Here is a 16,489-nt window from a genome sequence, read left to right as displayed (position 1 = left end):
ACAGATCTGACAGGACATGCTGTAGATACCTAAGCAGAAGCATGTTACTGCAGACCAGTGTTGTGCAATCCTGAATACTGTTGAGGCAATAGTTTCCAAAAAAACAGTCCTGGTGTGCCTCAGCAATGGCTGTGGCACAGCTGCTTCTGTGCTACACAACTTCAGTTGTTGGGATGAAGAATGTACTTTTTGACCAGAGGCCTTATATTTTGGAGACTTGTCCCTTGAAGCACAAAATGAAATTTCCTCACTTCCAAAGTGCTGAAGGCTACATGTCAGGTGGCAACTACAGTAAAGGAGAGACTTAGGAAGTTTGGAGTTCACCTCATCTTTTCTCAGATCAGAAATCTGATATAGGCACGATGAATGAATTTGCCTTTGGCTCTCTATTGGCAAACAAGGATGTAAATGGCCACTTTCCTCAGCTCACGTGTGAATGTGTAACTTTAGATGTTATGGCTTCTGTTCATTGAGGCTTACTCATGATAGTAATTTATTTTGGTTAGTCACAGATTTTAAAATATTTCCAATGAGGATGACAGCTGCTAATGTGACTGTAAACCCACAGAGGGTCAGGATGACTGTGTCTGATCTGGACTAGATACTTACTCAATCTTCCAGTTTCTTTAATGTGTTTCATAAGATCAGACTTCACACAGCACCTTCTTTCTCTTGGTCCAGAGCCATGCCTATAAAAAATGATATCTAACTGGTACAGTAAAAGTTCCCTTTTCTAGTGAGCTGAACATTTGCTTTGTTCCTCTTATTATAAAGAGAGATTGCTGGTAAGCCTAAAATAAGATCCATATTTTTGTTTGTGAATGTATATGATGAGCTTGTCATACCACCCCTCTGTTCTGCCTGTCCATTCAGTTCTTCTAAGTAGAGACACTGACACAAATGTCATAATAAGAGTCGTGCTGTCAAGTCTCACATACTTCATTACCCTGCCTGCACACAGAGGTGAAGCAGAGTAGAGTGGCAGAGTGCTGTGACCTGCACATATCTGCACAAAGGTCGTCCTATTCCTCTAGGTTTGCTGTGGCCATGATACCATTGGGAAAACTGAATTTTAGCAGTACTGCACATTGTCGCTGGGCAGATTCTTGGTTCTATAGGGCAGCAGAAAAAATAACATCATCAAATGGATGTATGGTTAAAAATTGGACCTGTCATTCTTAATAATGTCAGTCTTAACTTGAACCCAGTCCTTCTTCCAAGCACGCAGAGCTATGAATGACATGAAGGATTCACATTTAGCTGGTGGCTGGCAAGCACAGTGGACAGAGGCAGAGTGCAGCTATTGTTTTGTAGTCATGTAACTTTATTACAGAGCTGCTTAATGTTATGCAAAGAACCCAGAGGGGAAAAAAATCACAATCGGTGGTAAAATCAAGTCTGCTGGGAAACTCTAATTATATCTCTTGCACATAATCTTAAAGCCTGTATAAAAGTCAGCTTCTGTGATCTTGTACCTCTTGCCAGCACAAAATGCTAAGAATTTTATCTCTCTTCCTTTCTCCATTTCATAGTGCTGCATAGGAAGGTGGAGGGTATTCTTTATAGAAAGACAGGATATCACAAATTTTTCTGTGCTGGCTATGATTGTAGAAATTGGACCAATAAAGGGCAGCGTTCAGCCTTGTATGTACATGAGGTTACATATTAAAGAAAGTAGAAATCTGTGAATTCCTCAATCTCTGGCACATTTTCTAAAGCACTCCAAGAAGATCTCTTAAAAAATTGCCAGTACATTCCCAACACTCTAAAGGCATTCTGAGACATAACATGGAAAAAACCAAAGGTTTAAATTTCAGCTGTCAGGCCTGCTGTGGAGTATTGATGCAGATTTCAACTTATTAATTGAGGATGTGCATGAAGGGACAGAGTATACCTTCATCTAGTGTTCTGGAGGAGCTACTGATAGACCATACAGCTTTATTGCCATTCAAAGGGGCTTTGACAGGCTGGAGAGTTAAGGAGAAAGGAACCCCATGAAATTCAACAAAGGCAGATGCAGGGTCCTGCACCTGGAGAGGAATAACCCCCTGTACCAGCACAGGCTGGGGGCTGACCTTCTGGAAAGCAGCCTCTGAAAAAGGACCTGGGGCTCCTGGAGGACAACAGCAGGTCTATCAGCCAGAAGCATGTCCTTGTGGTCAAGAAGGCCAGTGAGATCCCGGGGTGCATCAGGAAGAGCATTGCCAGCAGGTCAAGGCAGGTGATCCTGCCCATCTCTTTAGCCCTAGTGAGGCACATCTGGAGTCCTGTATCCAGTTCTGAGCTCCTCAGGGCAAGAAAGACTAGGAATTCCTGGACAGAATTCAACAGATGTCTGCAAAGATATTTAGGGGACAGGAGCATCTGTCTTATGAGGATAGGCAGAGGGAGCTGGGCCTGTTTAACCTGGAATAAGAGGACTGAGAAAGGATAGTATCAATGCATAAGAAAATCTTAAAGAGAGGGAGTTAAGAGGATGGGGCCAGACTCTTTACAATGGTGTAATAGGACAAGGGTCAATGAGCCTAAATTGACCTAAACACAGGAAGTTCCATCTGACTTTGAGGAAAAACTCCTTTGCCTTGAAGATGAAAAACACAAGAACAGTCTGCCCAAGAACACAAGAAGAGAGGTGGTATCTCTTCTGGAGATATTTAAAGCTGCCTGGATCGGATCCTGTGCAACCTGCTCCAGGCTCCAGGTGAACCTATCACAATGTATGTGGGGATTAGACTAGATGAACTTTAGACATCCCTTCCATTCTCTGATTAAGATGTCATGTAATTAAAGATAAAATAGTAGAGTAAGTAAAGTAAGATATCATGTATGACCTATAGATCAGGTAGGTATTAGGAAATTGTTAAATCATGATTTTAAAAAAAAATTGTTTTTCTGTTTTTGTTAAAGACCTGTTAACCCACATACACACTCCATACCCCACCAGCTGAAAGATCAAAAGAAAGTGGTTGGGATGACAGCAAGGCAAGACAAAAGCAAGAGGTTTTTTTCTTTGCTTGTTTTCAGCACTGGACAGCAGAGTGAATGCTTAAAGCTAGATGCTGGTCCAGGCCTTAAAATAAGGTTATCCTTTCCTTAAACAAAAAATGATTTGCAATTACTGTAAGAGTAGTTTTCTAATAGCCTGTTGACAACATCAATAGACAAAGCCAACTTTGTATCAATAGCATAAGCGTAGTGTGTACGTCAAATTTTGTGGGTGTAAAATCCTGTCTTGCGTATCCTCCCTTGTGATGACAGAAAGAATGTGAGGGGCCCACATCGGGGTGGTGACCAAAAAGGCCAAAGACTTGGTGTAATGCTGATGTTTTGATCAAGGTTAAAGAGCAAATCACAACTTAACTCCAAAGAATAAATTCAGAAACAATTCCATGTTTGAGACTCTAACTGATTCACTGGAGAAGGAAAAGTGGAGACAGACAGAACAATGCACAAAATCTCAAAATAAGTGAATCTAAAAGCCCAAAATACTTGTAGAATTAAAAAAAAAAAAAAATCAAAGCAATCTTCTGCAAAATGCTAAAAACCCAATAGATTTTAGATGTACTGTGATGTATTCACAGGGGTCTTATTTTGAGGGAAGAGACTAGGATCTGACTCCATGTTACAGAAGGCTTGATTTATTATTTTATGATATATATATATTACATTAAAACTATATTAAATAATAGAAGAAAAGGATCTCATCAGAAGGCTAGCTAAACTGAGAATAGAAAGGAAAGGAATGATAACAAAGGCAGCTGTCTCAGACTCTCTGTCCGAGTCAGCTGGGCTGTGATTGGCCATTAATAATAAACATCCAAGATGGGCCAATCACAGACCCACCTGTTGCATTCCACAGCAGCAGATAACTATTGTTTACATTTTGTTCCTGAGGCCTCTCACCTTCTCAGGAGGAAAAATCCTAAGGAAAGGATTTTTCATAAAAAGATGTCTGTGACAGATGTACCTCCTCAATTAGGTGACCACCAGCATATTTTGGTGCCACTTATGCCAAAATCTACACTGCACTGGTGATTCCAGCTCACAGTAGCGTCTACCTGGCAGTAATAGAAGACTGACAGATGCTTTGCTTGCCTGTTGAGAAGTACAGTTGTATGGAAATCTCTGGATCATTTGAAATATTGGTGTATTACCCAGAAATTATGCTGTTCTCAGTTAGATACTCCTCTCCATTTCTTAGGGTAGGGGAGAAAATGTACTTCACTTTGGAGTAAGAGCAAACTTTGCTGTACCCCACCAAGAAACCAAATCTGTACTCTTTATGAGAAGGACTCCCTGTTGGGCACTTTAACAGCTCAAATTCAACCGTCATTTACAGGTCTCTGAGGCAGTTTTCTTCCATCAGATGAAGACAAACAAAAGTCTTGCAGTCATTCATCCTCATTCTAAGTGATGTGACTGCTAACAATTTGGAAGAAATATTAAAAGAAATGGTCTTCTACTCCACTGATACTAAAGACTGAGTGGAAGATGATACTGAAACAGTGGAGTGTATACTAAGAACTGCCTGGAGTATGAGACATCACCTGTATACCATCATTCTACTACTCCAATGGAAGAAGACATCTACTGATCTATTAAACATAGGCAAAACCATGTAGAGTAAGTTTCTAGCTAGCTTCACAAAGTTATCCTGGGGGTCTAGTTGGGATTCCTTTGTCTGTAAGGATCTCTTGACAGGGAAATGCAAGATGAAGACAAAATTCCTGAAGCCATGACTAGCACCCACTTTGGATAAAACCTTCTAGAGTGAGAGACAGACAGTGATCTTAATGAGAGAAGAAGCCTCAGTGTTACTACATTTACTTGTTTGGGTGCTAGTTAATGCCTTTCTTTCTCTATTAAAATTGTCTTTCAAAATCTTCCACAAGCTTTATACTGGCAAGTGGAAAGACAAGGCCCAAGAGTCACAGGCTCTTGGGTCACAACACATTTTGTGACAAACTCTCCAGCTATGCTCTTCACTTAACAAGGAGGAATAGTTTCCTCAATGATAAGTTATCTAGAATCAGGACTAATTTGGACAAAATTAAAACTAGACTGATGTTTTATTCAGAGATTTCTAGTCTGTTCTCTCCTTCCTTCAATCTGCAGGAAGGTAAGATAAGGTACAAGTACAGAAGAACACATTTCCTTCCTGCTGAACTCTGACTCCTACAGGCAGTGTGCAGGTGAAAGAATTCACCTCTCTTCTCATCCCTACTATTCAGTTCAGCGAAGGGACACTGAGCATAACAGAATCCTTTTCCCCACTCATCTTAGATACAAAATGCTAGCAACCTTGATATGGGTGTATTAGTTCAATAGTGACTACAGAAGATGGTACTCCAGCCCTCGAAGAGACAAATGCTTTCTCAAAGGGCCCTGCATGTTCCCCTCTGTCGTTAACTAAGGGTTAAAAGTGTTTCCAAAGGATGATTCATTGAATCATAGAATGGTTTGTGTTGGAAGGGACTTTTAAAGACCATCTAGTTCCAACCCCCCACCATGGGCAGGGACACCTTTCACTAGACCAGATTTCTCAAAGCCCCATCCAATCTGGCTTTGAAAATTCCTAGGGATGGGACATCCATAACTTCTCTCAGCAATTCTTTCTCAGGTTAGCACCACCCTCACAGTAAAGAATTTCTTCCTTATATCTAATGTAAATCTGCAAATCTGCACTCTTTCTTTTTAAAGCCATTTCACCTTGTCCCATCACTACATGGCACTGTACAAAGTCCTTCTCCAGACCTCTTGTAGGTGTCCTAATGGAATGGGCTATAAGCCCTGATCCCTGGAGTCTTGATCTCTCCATACCAAACAAGTCCAACTCTCTCAGCCTGTCTTCAAAAGAAAGGTGCTCCAGCCCTTTGCTTATCTTTGTTGTCCTCCTTTGGACTTGGTTGCAACTCAGTCCATGCCCTTGGACCTAGAGCTGGATGTGGCACTCCAGGCAGGGTCTCACCAGAGCAGAGAGGCACAATAATCTCCTTTGACCTGCTGGCCATGCTGCTTTGGATGCAGTCCAAGACATGGTTGGTTTTCTGGGTTGCTGGTGCACATTACCAGCTTGTGTTGTGCTTTTCGTCAACCAACACGCCCAAGCTTTTTTCTTCAGGGTTGCTCTCAATCCATGATCAAAAATTAAGTGTGTAGAATAGAGATGGAATGAACCCTCTAGAGGAACAATGTTCTCTGCACTGTCTGTTCAAATAACATGGATGACGACAGTCTCAGACTAGAGGCTTCAATTTTGCAAGCCTGCAGTTAGGTGAGGTGAACCCTTTCTAAACTTAAAATTCCAACCACACAGTACCCAGAGTAGCACTTTAAATGATAAATATGGCTGAGTTAAACCTGCATGCCTATTGAAACACAATGGAAGAGGTCCATAAAGAAATTTTGGAATTAGCAATCTACCCAGTGCAAGCTGAAAAAAATCATCATCCAATGATGAGGTATTTACAGGCTGGTTTGTTTTCTTTTTTTTCTCTGCAGATGAGTCATTTACATGACTAGTCCAAAAACTACAATCCTGTTTGTCCCCTTCAAACATGATCTCTTTAATCCTTTAAATTTCTTTTTAGGAGGAACATTAGTGCTTTCTGATTTTTAATGCAAGTGTTGCTTTGACTAATGATTTAATTGTTTAAAGAATGTAAGGACTGCCTCTAAGCTAGGCCTTATTTAATGAACAGCAGGAACAAAGCTGCTGCAATATATGTTAGAGAATAAGCTTCATTGGGGTCAGATCACCAATTCTCCTGTCCACCTCAGCAGTCTAACCATTGTTTTCTGTGAAATAAGTCCTGCCATCTATACTCAAAATTTAATCAGGAGAAAAGACACAGTAACAGCACTAGGAGTGTCTTCTGGCAGAGCCTTTCATAACCTGAAGCTGTTTTGCTTTCCTGGCAGTATCGTGCTCCATTTTGCTTGACATGATGATAAAGCTCTGCAAAAGGCAGCGCTGTCGATCCTGAGGAAAGCCGACCCACATCCCTGCCTGCCCACTCTCAGGAGTGTGACGAGAAGGCTTCACTCATTGCCTTTGCCTCTCTTTTAAGAAGGATAGCAGCACAAGAGAGTTTTTTGGAATTAAATGTTATGCATTATCTCTGTGCTTTTAAGTCATATCTTCTAAAATGCCCTGCCCATTTCTTTTCAGGTGATATTGGCCTCTTCTTCCACAAAACCTCACCCTGTTTTATCTCCCTTCCCTACCCATATTTCTTCTTCTCTGCATCAATCTCTTGCCACAGTGACAGTCTTCTCATTTCCGTTAATTGAACTTTGATGGTGTTTAAATAAAGAAAATATCACTGTGTTGGTGTACTGCTGTGCACTGCTTTGGATAAAAATACACTTTTTTTCTTTCTGCTATTCAATGTTTCTTTTATTTTAGTGCTCAGTGCTGTCATCTCTCTACTTGCTTCCTCCAACATGCATCTCAGCAGAAAGCAGGAAAGGCAGTCAGCTTTTAGCTCAGGATGACCATTCAAATACATAGAAAGAATGAAAGTTTAGTTTCATAATATGGGAGCTATTTTGTTCTTTTTCTCAGAATCAGAAGTACTGAGAATTGAGAATTACAGAGCAGGTGCCATTCTTCTCCCTGACTTGCTGCAAGCTGCAGTTTGTTGGGCTTTTAAGTGGCTCTGTGATTCCACATGAGTAGTTCCTGATAAAGGAAGTGATTCAGTGTCCAAAAGTCCTATTATCAAGAATGTACAACCTGTTAAGTGCCTGCTACTAGATGAAGATAGTGAATTTGTGAAAAAAACTCAAAGAAAATAATCCTGCCTATGTTGTAATTAAAAGCACAGGAGATAATGTGAGTGGCACGCATTGCTTGGGCTGTCATCTGTAAAACAAACACTATCTTCTGGTTTATTGCATGATTTATTTCATTTTTATCTGCTTAAAAAAATACTCATTAGGGACGAGCTGCAGGAGAATGACTTTTGGACAGCTATGGGGCAAAATGAGCACACAATGAAGGGTGACCTTTCAAAGGGGGATTATCTATAAATAGCAATGGTTATCCCTCACAGCCTTCTGACATAAGCCTGCTGGGAGTATGAAAAAGGAGACCCTTTCCACCAGTTCCTCCAACATGATTTTAGATTGGCACATGACATGTTTTGGCCATGAATAGCTGAGGAGAATTTGTAAAGGGATCAAGCAAAAAGCCTTAGCAGCTGTCTGGCTGTCGATATTCCCCTGGGTTTAAAAATTAGCTCAGAGCTTCCTTCTCTTTGCCCATGAACAATGGCACACACTTTACTAGAAAAGTATATTAAGATTTTATGTTTAAAATATGTCATTTTGGGAGCTCATTTATTAAAAAGATTAACTATATCAGTTTTTAAAATTAGCCAAGCAGTGTCAGCAGAGTTTCTTCAAACACCAAAGGGCTTTAGGATCAGATTGCAGTTCTTAACTACTGTTTTAACTTCTGCTTTGCACCGTGGATCCATGAATCCTTTATTTGGAATGAGGAAGAATTGTTATTCCTGGCCATTTACTATTTTGAAAGAGAAAGAGGTGAGTGAATTTATCAGGAAAAAATAATGGACTATTCTCTTTGTAATGCATGTCCTTTGTTTATTTGCCATGTGATATTGTCATAAAATAGCATTTCAGAGATTTTAAAGTTTTCATATGAAGGATAATCTGCAAAGGGAGAGTGCATAGAAGATCATAGTTTTAAATAGTCAGATATGATCAGTGCCTGAACACTTGTGTGTTTGTTGCATGCTTGTGTTTTAAGGCACATCCTGCGTGCAGCAGCCCTTCTGCCCACAAAAGGCAGAACTGCACTGCGTTCCTAACTCCTGTGGCCTCATGTATTTAGGATATTATTCTGGTTATTCTGATAGAAACAAAGCCCAAGCTGCTTGATTACTGTTAGATGCATATTGAATGATTACTGTGTTTGCCATCACTACTATAATGATGAGTATTAATGACCAGGATCTATACAAAAGATTGAGCCCATGCACTACTGTTGGTAAACATAGTAAGAGACAGTCTTTGTTTGAAGGCATTTACAGCCTAAATAGACATGCAGCAAGAGGTGTTATTATCTCCTCTTCACAGATGGTGACCAAGATAAACTGACGTGATGTGCCAAGGGACATAGGCAAATTTGAGGGGGCAGGGAGGGGGTGAGCCAGGGCTGAAGCTGGGTTATCAGCTTGCCCTGACTGTGACCACTCTCCCTCCTTGCACCCACTGCAAACTGAATATGGGCTTCCCTCTGCTTGCAGACAGGCAGTGCATGACAAGCAGCTTCCTCCCCAGCTCCTCCACACGCAGTTTGGCCCTCATAGTTGACTTCTGCCAAGTGGTGCAAGGTTCCTGTATACCCAGGAAGTATTTGTAAATGGTTGGCTTCACAAAGGAGATTTTTCCATTCTGTCTTGCAGATGTTGTTTTAATGCACACTTGACAGTTGATTCTCTCTTTAACATCATGATCTGGAAGCTGTTCACTTTGGATGTTTACAGCTGTTCTTGGGTTTAACAGCAGTGCTTCATTCAAACCTTTCCACAGTCCAGGATTCCTCCCTGAATTTATCAGGAGGAAATGTTGCCTTTAAAAAAATTAGGATTCTTACAGATGGGTTAGTGAAAGGCATTATATAATACAGTGCTGGCACTAGAAACAGACTCTGTGACCCAGAAGATAACTTCCAGTCCCGTGTTACTGTTGCCTATGATACAATGACTTATTTTCAGTGCAACACCACTGAGCATTGCAAGTTCTCATTTGACATGAAATCCCCTGAATGGTGACAGGGAGCAGATCACTCTCTTGTCATTGCTATCATGTATTTATACTCAGATGCAGCTCCAGTTTAGGGTGGGTGTTCTCTTTTGACCTCTCCTACAAGGACAGGTATAGAAAATGATTCCTGTCCTGAACTGCCAGGACAACAGGAAATGTTAGCAGATACTAAGTGACAATTTACATCTCCTGGTTGTCCTTCCAGCATAAAATTGAGGGTGTGTTTATCATGCAGTTATGTTGCTGCTCCACTCTAACTGGCAGGTTAGTTTTCAAATGTGTCTTATAATGTGAATCTTGTTTCCATGTTGGAGTGCTTCCACATTACTGCATGAAATTTGAATGTGTTGAAATAATGGGAATGTAGCGGCGGTGGTGGCTGGGAGGCAGGGATTATGTGAAAGCTTTCAGGATGCTCCTAGCAGTGTGCTGCATTAGCCAAGGGATTTTTATGGGCACAGAGGCACAAAGTAACCCCTCTAATCCCTTTCTCACTGGCTTACAGCCTCTGAAGAAGCTTAATAATTACAGAGGAATGCAGTCAAAGTGTTTTTAAGGACATATGTGCAGAGGCTTATTTTAGTCATTTCCTAACAGCAAATGCACTGGCGGATTCTCAAGGAGAAATCTGGGCACAAATTTTCCCTTCTCTCAACCCCCCAACAAAAAGATGATTTACGCTTATATCAAAAAGAGGCTTAACCAGTGTGGAGCTGAAAGAATATTTCCCAGCCTGTAGGATTATGCTTTTCCACAGCCACACCACTTACCCTCTCCTTCTGGTGAAATACAAAGCGTATCCCTGTTCTGCTGAGCCTCCCAGATGGGGCTTTTTCTTTTTTTTTTTCAATTAAAAGGCCAACAGAAAGCCTGCACGTTCCCTCTAAAATATTATCCTATCCTTCTGGACTATTTCACCTTCTCTGAAGTCACTGGTTCAGCTGATGGTGACTCCGCTGCTTATGTATCGTTACCCGTAAGTATGTCCCTAACTGCATACTAAATATATGCATAAGAAGGAGGTGTCCAGGAACTGTTTCTGTGCTGAGCTTTTAGTTTCACAGCTATGTCATTTCTGGAGGAATCTGTGACGGAAAGAGAAAGATATGGTGGATACTCTCTCACTCCAGAGAGTTTTTGTGATTTTTTTTTTTTTTTCCTCTGAGAATCTTTCCTAATTCAAAAATTATGGCATGGATTACCCCTCAGCCTCCTTCAAAATATAATCTCCTAGGAAATTTGGGCACAAAAAGCCAACAGTAACTTGAAAAGTTTTTTGAACATTAATGGTAGAAGAAGATAGGAAATGTATACTTGTTTTATGGTGCATGCTAATGCAGTGCTGGGTATCCCACTGTTGCTTGGAATATAAACTGCAATAAAAATGAGACAAGTTATATCTTATTACTGCATTACTAACTAAAATGGCCTGTTTTCTCAGCTTTATAGCAAAGATGAAAGTTAGTCCATGTACCTGCCATTTCTGTACTTGCCATAAGACAGTCCCAAGGCCTGTAAATTCATATAAAAATATATGAGATAAGAATTAGCCTCATCTGTCTTGAATTCTTCTTCTAAAATTGCGTTATTCTGCCTGCATCTTAACTAAAGTCTTGTTCCTTTTCTGCTAGGAATGCTAGGAACAGATTGCTCCTGTTAGGATTGCAAATTAACTGCAGTTTGAACCCTTAGTATTTGCTATGCTTGATCCAGTTTACTGGATGTGAAATTTTGAGATGAAACAATGTAAACTGATCCACAATCTGCTTTTCCTGTTTGGGTATTAGGAACCTGTGGCACTTTCTGCAGAGAGGGTGTTTGATGAAGTGACATAAACTTGATTTTTCTTTCCTGTGACCTCAAACTTTTTTCCCCTAGGGAAACTAACTCTCATTTTACATACTGCTTTCCCACCAAGGGCAAGGCTGCCTGGTTCAAGTGGTCCAATCAGTTTAGATTTGAGCTGACTCAGCAAATCTCTGCTTTCAGGGTTGGACTCTAGATACCAAGGCAAAGCAATGAGCACGTGTTTTCCAGCACATTCACAGACCCTTGCTGACTCCTCATGAATGTGGGCACCACTGACCCACTGGCACCCTCTCATGTTGCTTTCTCTTGCTTTGCACAAGATATGCCAGGGACCTTGACAGCAGCACAAGAGAGCTTCACCCTCAAACGGGAAGGTCTCCTTCCCTATGTGGTGGTTGCACATCCATCCTTCAAGCAGAGCTCTAAGGCTGTCTGAGTATAGACACACTCACAGCATCTTCAAAAATGTTTTGTGGATGGCACACAGTGACCTCACAGTATTTGAGATGGTCAGGTTTGTGACAGTCCAATTAACACACTCCAGCTCATGATAATACAGTGTCCTACAGACTCTTAGAATGTGCCATCTAAAAATTACTGACTGAACAATATTTCTCTTATAACTAGTTATGTAGCCTTCTATGGAATGACTTTGTATGAGCACAAGGGAAATAATCCAGCCTTTTACATTTTTAATTGCAGTGACCGGTTTAAAAAACACAGAAAAAAAAAAAGTGGGGGATTTGGATCTTAGATGCCATTACCCCAAGGTGCTGGATGTAATCTGGTTTTATGCTCTTTGAATGTTTCTAGGAAAAGCTGCTTCCCGAGTAGAAGAAACATGAAAGATCAGGAAAGTGACTAACAGCATGGGAGCCTTAATGATGCCTATCAAGTGCAATGCCTGAGAACACCAGGGCTTGTGGCAGGGATAACAAAATGGGCTGTTTAGCACAATAACTGCCAGCTATTGCTTTTCAGGCAAATGACTGGGACTTTGGGATGATTAGTCTATAACCAGAGGAGAGCAAAACCACTAGACAGGATGAGAAAGGGATTGTAAAAAACAGGAAATAAAACCCTCAGACAAACTTCCTATAGACATGAATTTTACCCCCAAACCAGTCAATTATCAAATTTCCTCCTCATGTATGCCAATAGAGTCAGCACATTTGTACTGAGTTAAATATATTCTTTTACATAAATGTAATTGTTTGATCATGAGTTAGCTCCCTTTGGGAGTAAAAACTCTTTTGCTGCTTGAATATACCTTCAGCCCTACTCTGTACATCTTCATGCTGTCCCATTGGCTTTATTGGTAGAAGGGACTGGAGGTGTTATTTCACAATGAAATGTAAGTATTTGCAGCAGAAAATCACCACTAATGACAGCTGGTCATACTGAAATAAATGTCATCCATAAACTCATCCATTCCTGTGGTGTCTGTCTGTTGCAGCAGAGACCTCATGTTACAGTAGGAAAACAATCCAAAAGGCAACATGGCATTAAAATATTGATGGAACTATGTTAATAGGAAGGGAAATGCATATTTAATAAGTGCCTAGATTCCTTTCATGTTTACATGTGACACCAGATAACTCAGGCTAATCAGAGTGAGGTTGGGTCACACCTTGTGAGGGACAGACAGTCCTTGTGAGGTTCCAGACAAAGCATGGGGATATCCTGTTGTAGCTGGCTAGAATGTGTTTTTGGTGCCTTGACCAGAGGCAAGGAGCAGGGTACTTCATGACTTGAATCCAGGTTCCTGCTGGGGACGCTGTGCAGGTAGCTCCCCTCATGTGGTGTCTTGAAAGACCCATTTCCTCCATGACTCACTCCACTGTAAGGAGCACAGGCTTTGAGAAGCTGCTGTTGCAGCTTTCTGTGGGTTGATAGGAAGGCTGGAAGACATGTTACTCATTGTGGCCGCTCACCTGGAAGCTGGGAGGTGGCAGGACTCCTGATCCACTGCCGCAAGGAAGTCCCTGTCTGCCAGAGAAAGCATCTCAAGGGGTAAGACAAAAAGCTCACTGTGCCCCGAGCACCCCTCACAGAGATAGGTCAAGAACAACATAACCCAGGCTACTAATGGCAATGAGTTGTAAAAGCCTTGGCCTCTGTGTCATGAAACTGTGCTTGTTACTACAATGCACTTTATAACCTGCAATTCCACCTTGGGCTGCCCTGGGCCTAAACACCAGGGACAGTACAACCACGTGTAAATGAGTGTGCACAGCCCCAGGCTTTGGCTTCTCAAAGGTGAGAACTGTGAGCAGCTGTTTGGTTTTACAGACCTGACACACACCTTTCAGATAGCTGCCTGTAGATTCATAAGCCTTTGAATTGCAAAATTGTTCTTTGTGTCAAAGTACATAAGGAGCCCCGTGTGTGCCAATGTATGTGTGGGTATGTGCGTTTAGGTACTTGCTCCTTTATTTGTCTAAAACTTATTTATAGCACTTACCAATAGTACCCTGTATGTTTTTGTTAATGCCAGCTCTTTAGCTCTCATACCCAATGCATCTGGGGTAAATAATAAAACTTAATTGCCACAGTGAAGGAAATTTTCTATGCTTGAATTTTGATAAAATAATGGCTTAATAGAAAGGTACTTGGAAACAGCGACAAACCTTATTATGAATGTCATCTGTTGGTGACTATGGTGAGTTGTAGATCACTTTTTAGTCTTTATCACAGCACTATTATATCCAGTTTTTCCACTGGAAACTGTATGCTTCCTTCTAATGAGTTAGTTAGTGATGAGAAACAAATCCCTGCTAATGAGAAAAAAATCCCTGGTTAATGAGAAAAAATTACCTAAGTTATAGGAAAAGAGTATTTTCACAGAACCTGCACAAAGCTGAAGCACATTAGGCAATTATTTGTAGTACATTACATCCCAGGCAAGGCAGACTTGCAAAGCATTAATAGTTACACAGACTGAGCCAGAGTGATGCTTTCATTGCAAACGTACTCCGTGTTCTGGCACCACAACTCTCTGAGGACAATTGTGTTATCACAGAGTTCCCTTGGGATGTATTTGGTGATAATGCTGGTTATAAAGAACTTTAGAGAAAGATAGAAATATCATGGTCAGGCCAGCATTTACATATATTGCCAGTTTACCATTTATAGACTACTAAACTTGGATTTGATCTGTTACACAGCTGGTTGCTGGTTTATAACATATTAATAGGAGAAGAAATCTTTATTTGCCATGAATGCTGGAAAGTAACATGACATCTAAAAAGATGGAATCTAAATCTGAAGACTGGGAAACTTTAGCTCCATCTTTTACCAGGATATTCAGGAAGAATTGAGAAAAATCTATGAGAAAGAATTGAAAGTGCAGGACTTTTGAGGAATCAAGTTACTCAGCCAGTAATGCCTGGTTTAGAGCCTTTTCTGAAGTGAAGACAGCACTTTATAGTGATATCTAGCATGTGTATGGAAACAGACAAGCAGCTACTAAAAAGGGGCCCACAGCAACATTTCAGCTATCTATTTGGCATATTGAGATGTACAGAAGTAACAAAGCAGCCTATACAAAACACTTCCAAATGAGTTGGAATGGTAAATATACGTACAATTGGGAGTATTCAATGCTAAAGACATACTGAAGTTGGGAGAACTATAGAGCAACCACACTGTGTTACATGAAAAATGCCACTTTGGATCTCTTTCTATCAAGTAAACACTTGCAAGGGAGAAAAAAAGCATCTGCATTCATCTCTTGGATTTCTCCTGTTTTATATCATGGGCCAGGCTGCCTCCAGTGGAAGAGGCAGGGGTGACAACACCTCAGGAGGAGGCCTGATGACTCCACTGGAGAACATTTGGCAGTTTTACACCAGCAGCCTATTGCCCCCAGCCTTTTCTTGGGAGGCAAAGATTGATAAGAGCAGTGGTAGCAAGGACTGTTGACCTGACTGTTGACCTACACTGCCCTTATATAATAGACATTCCCAGAAAGGAGCTGAGATGCCTTTTTTCATGGATTTCCTTTGCAAGGCAAGGCCAAAAGCAGGAAGACATCTTCCTATTCTTCGCTCCTCCTCTAATCGTATCCCAATAAAGACCTGGTCCCTCATAAGGTCATGGGGGCATGAGGAGTCTCTAGCAGGATGGAGTGCCAGGTCTGTACACAGAGGGGCCTGTCTATGTGTTGATCATGAGAAAGACTGGCTCAAATCTTTCTGGGGCTGAGCTAGCTGCATCCAAACAAAGGGTTGCATTCACTAATCTTCCTGAATTGCAAGTGTTGGACAGTATTTTACTCACTGGAGCTCCAAATCAGAATAATTAGTGAATTAAAATGGATTTTCTGCTAGGCAAGACATTGCTAAGGTTGGTTTTAGAAGTTTGAGGGCTTTTTTTCTCCTTAATAAAAAAAAAAAAAAACAAAAAAAACCAACCCAGAAACCAAAACCCAAAAATTCCCTCCAAGACAGCTGTCTTTTGAGGGATCTGTATTCAATATTAGAAAGCTGCACAGCTGTGGAGTCTAGATGCTATCATAAAAATTGAATAGCAGAGACATGGCATTGCTGAAATACAACCCACTTTGTAAGTGTGCTGTGTGTTTGGAATGTGCATATCGCACAATAAATGTGCTGTTCTTGTCTTCAAAGCAAGAGCACCAATAGGCCTGTGGAGCTGATGTAATGAGATTCAGGCTGCCCTCAACAGCTGAAATATTCAGTTCAGCAAATGGATATTTCAAATGTAAATATTTATATGGGCCAAGGGCTCTTTGTTGCTTGCTATTTTGACATTTTTAAATCCCTCAGCTTTACTTTTGTTACAGAGATGGTCTATTTGCTGATGAGAAGAACAAAGATCAGTGACTAGTTATGCAGAAATGGTGTTATTATCACAGAAAAAT

At 40.9% G+C, this 16,489-nt stretch overlaps 1 long non-coding RNA gene across 8 annotated transcripts in view; it reads left to right on the top strand.

Annotated features, from left to right (window-relative positions):
- LOC139588217 (uncharacterized) overlaps window positions 1-16,489 on the top strand; it is a 187,530-nt gene that overhangs the window by 32,142 nt on the left and 138,899 nt on the right. For 2 of the 8 annotated variants that reach the window (XR_011678585.1, XR_011678582.1), the window contains exon 1: window positions 10,219-10,771. The exons of the other annotated variants lie outside the window; for them this stretch is intronic. This is a non-coding gene — a long non-coding RNA (uncharacterized lncRNA). Of the gene's footprint in view, window positions 1-10,218; window positions 10,772-16,489 lie in introns of those variants that run through there. 8 annotated transcript variants of the gene reach the window in all.

This window comes from Agelaius tricolor, unplaced genomic scaffold (genome assembly GCF_023055355.1).
Source record: "Agelaius tricolor isolate 1412-34295 unplaced genomic scaffold, bAgeTri1.0.p SCAF_3, whole genome shotgun sequence".
NCBI classification, from domain to species: domain Eukaryota; kingdom Metazoa; phylum Chordata; class Aves; order Passeriformes; family Icteridae; genus Agelaius; species Agelaius tricolor.
Note: the sequence above shows the minus strand (reverse complement) of the source record. Positions and strands in the feature narration are given on the sequence as shown.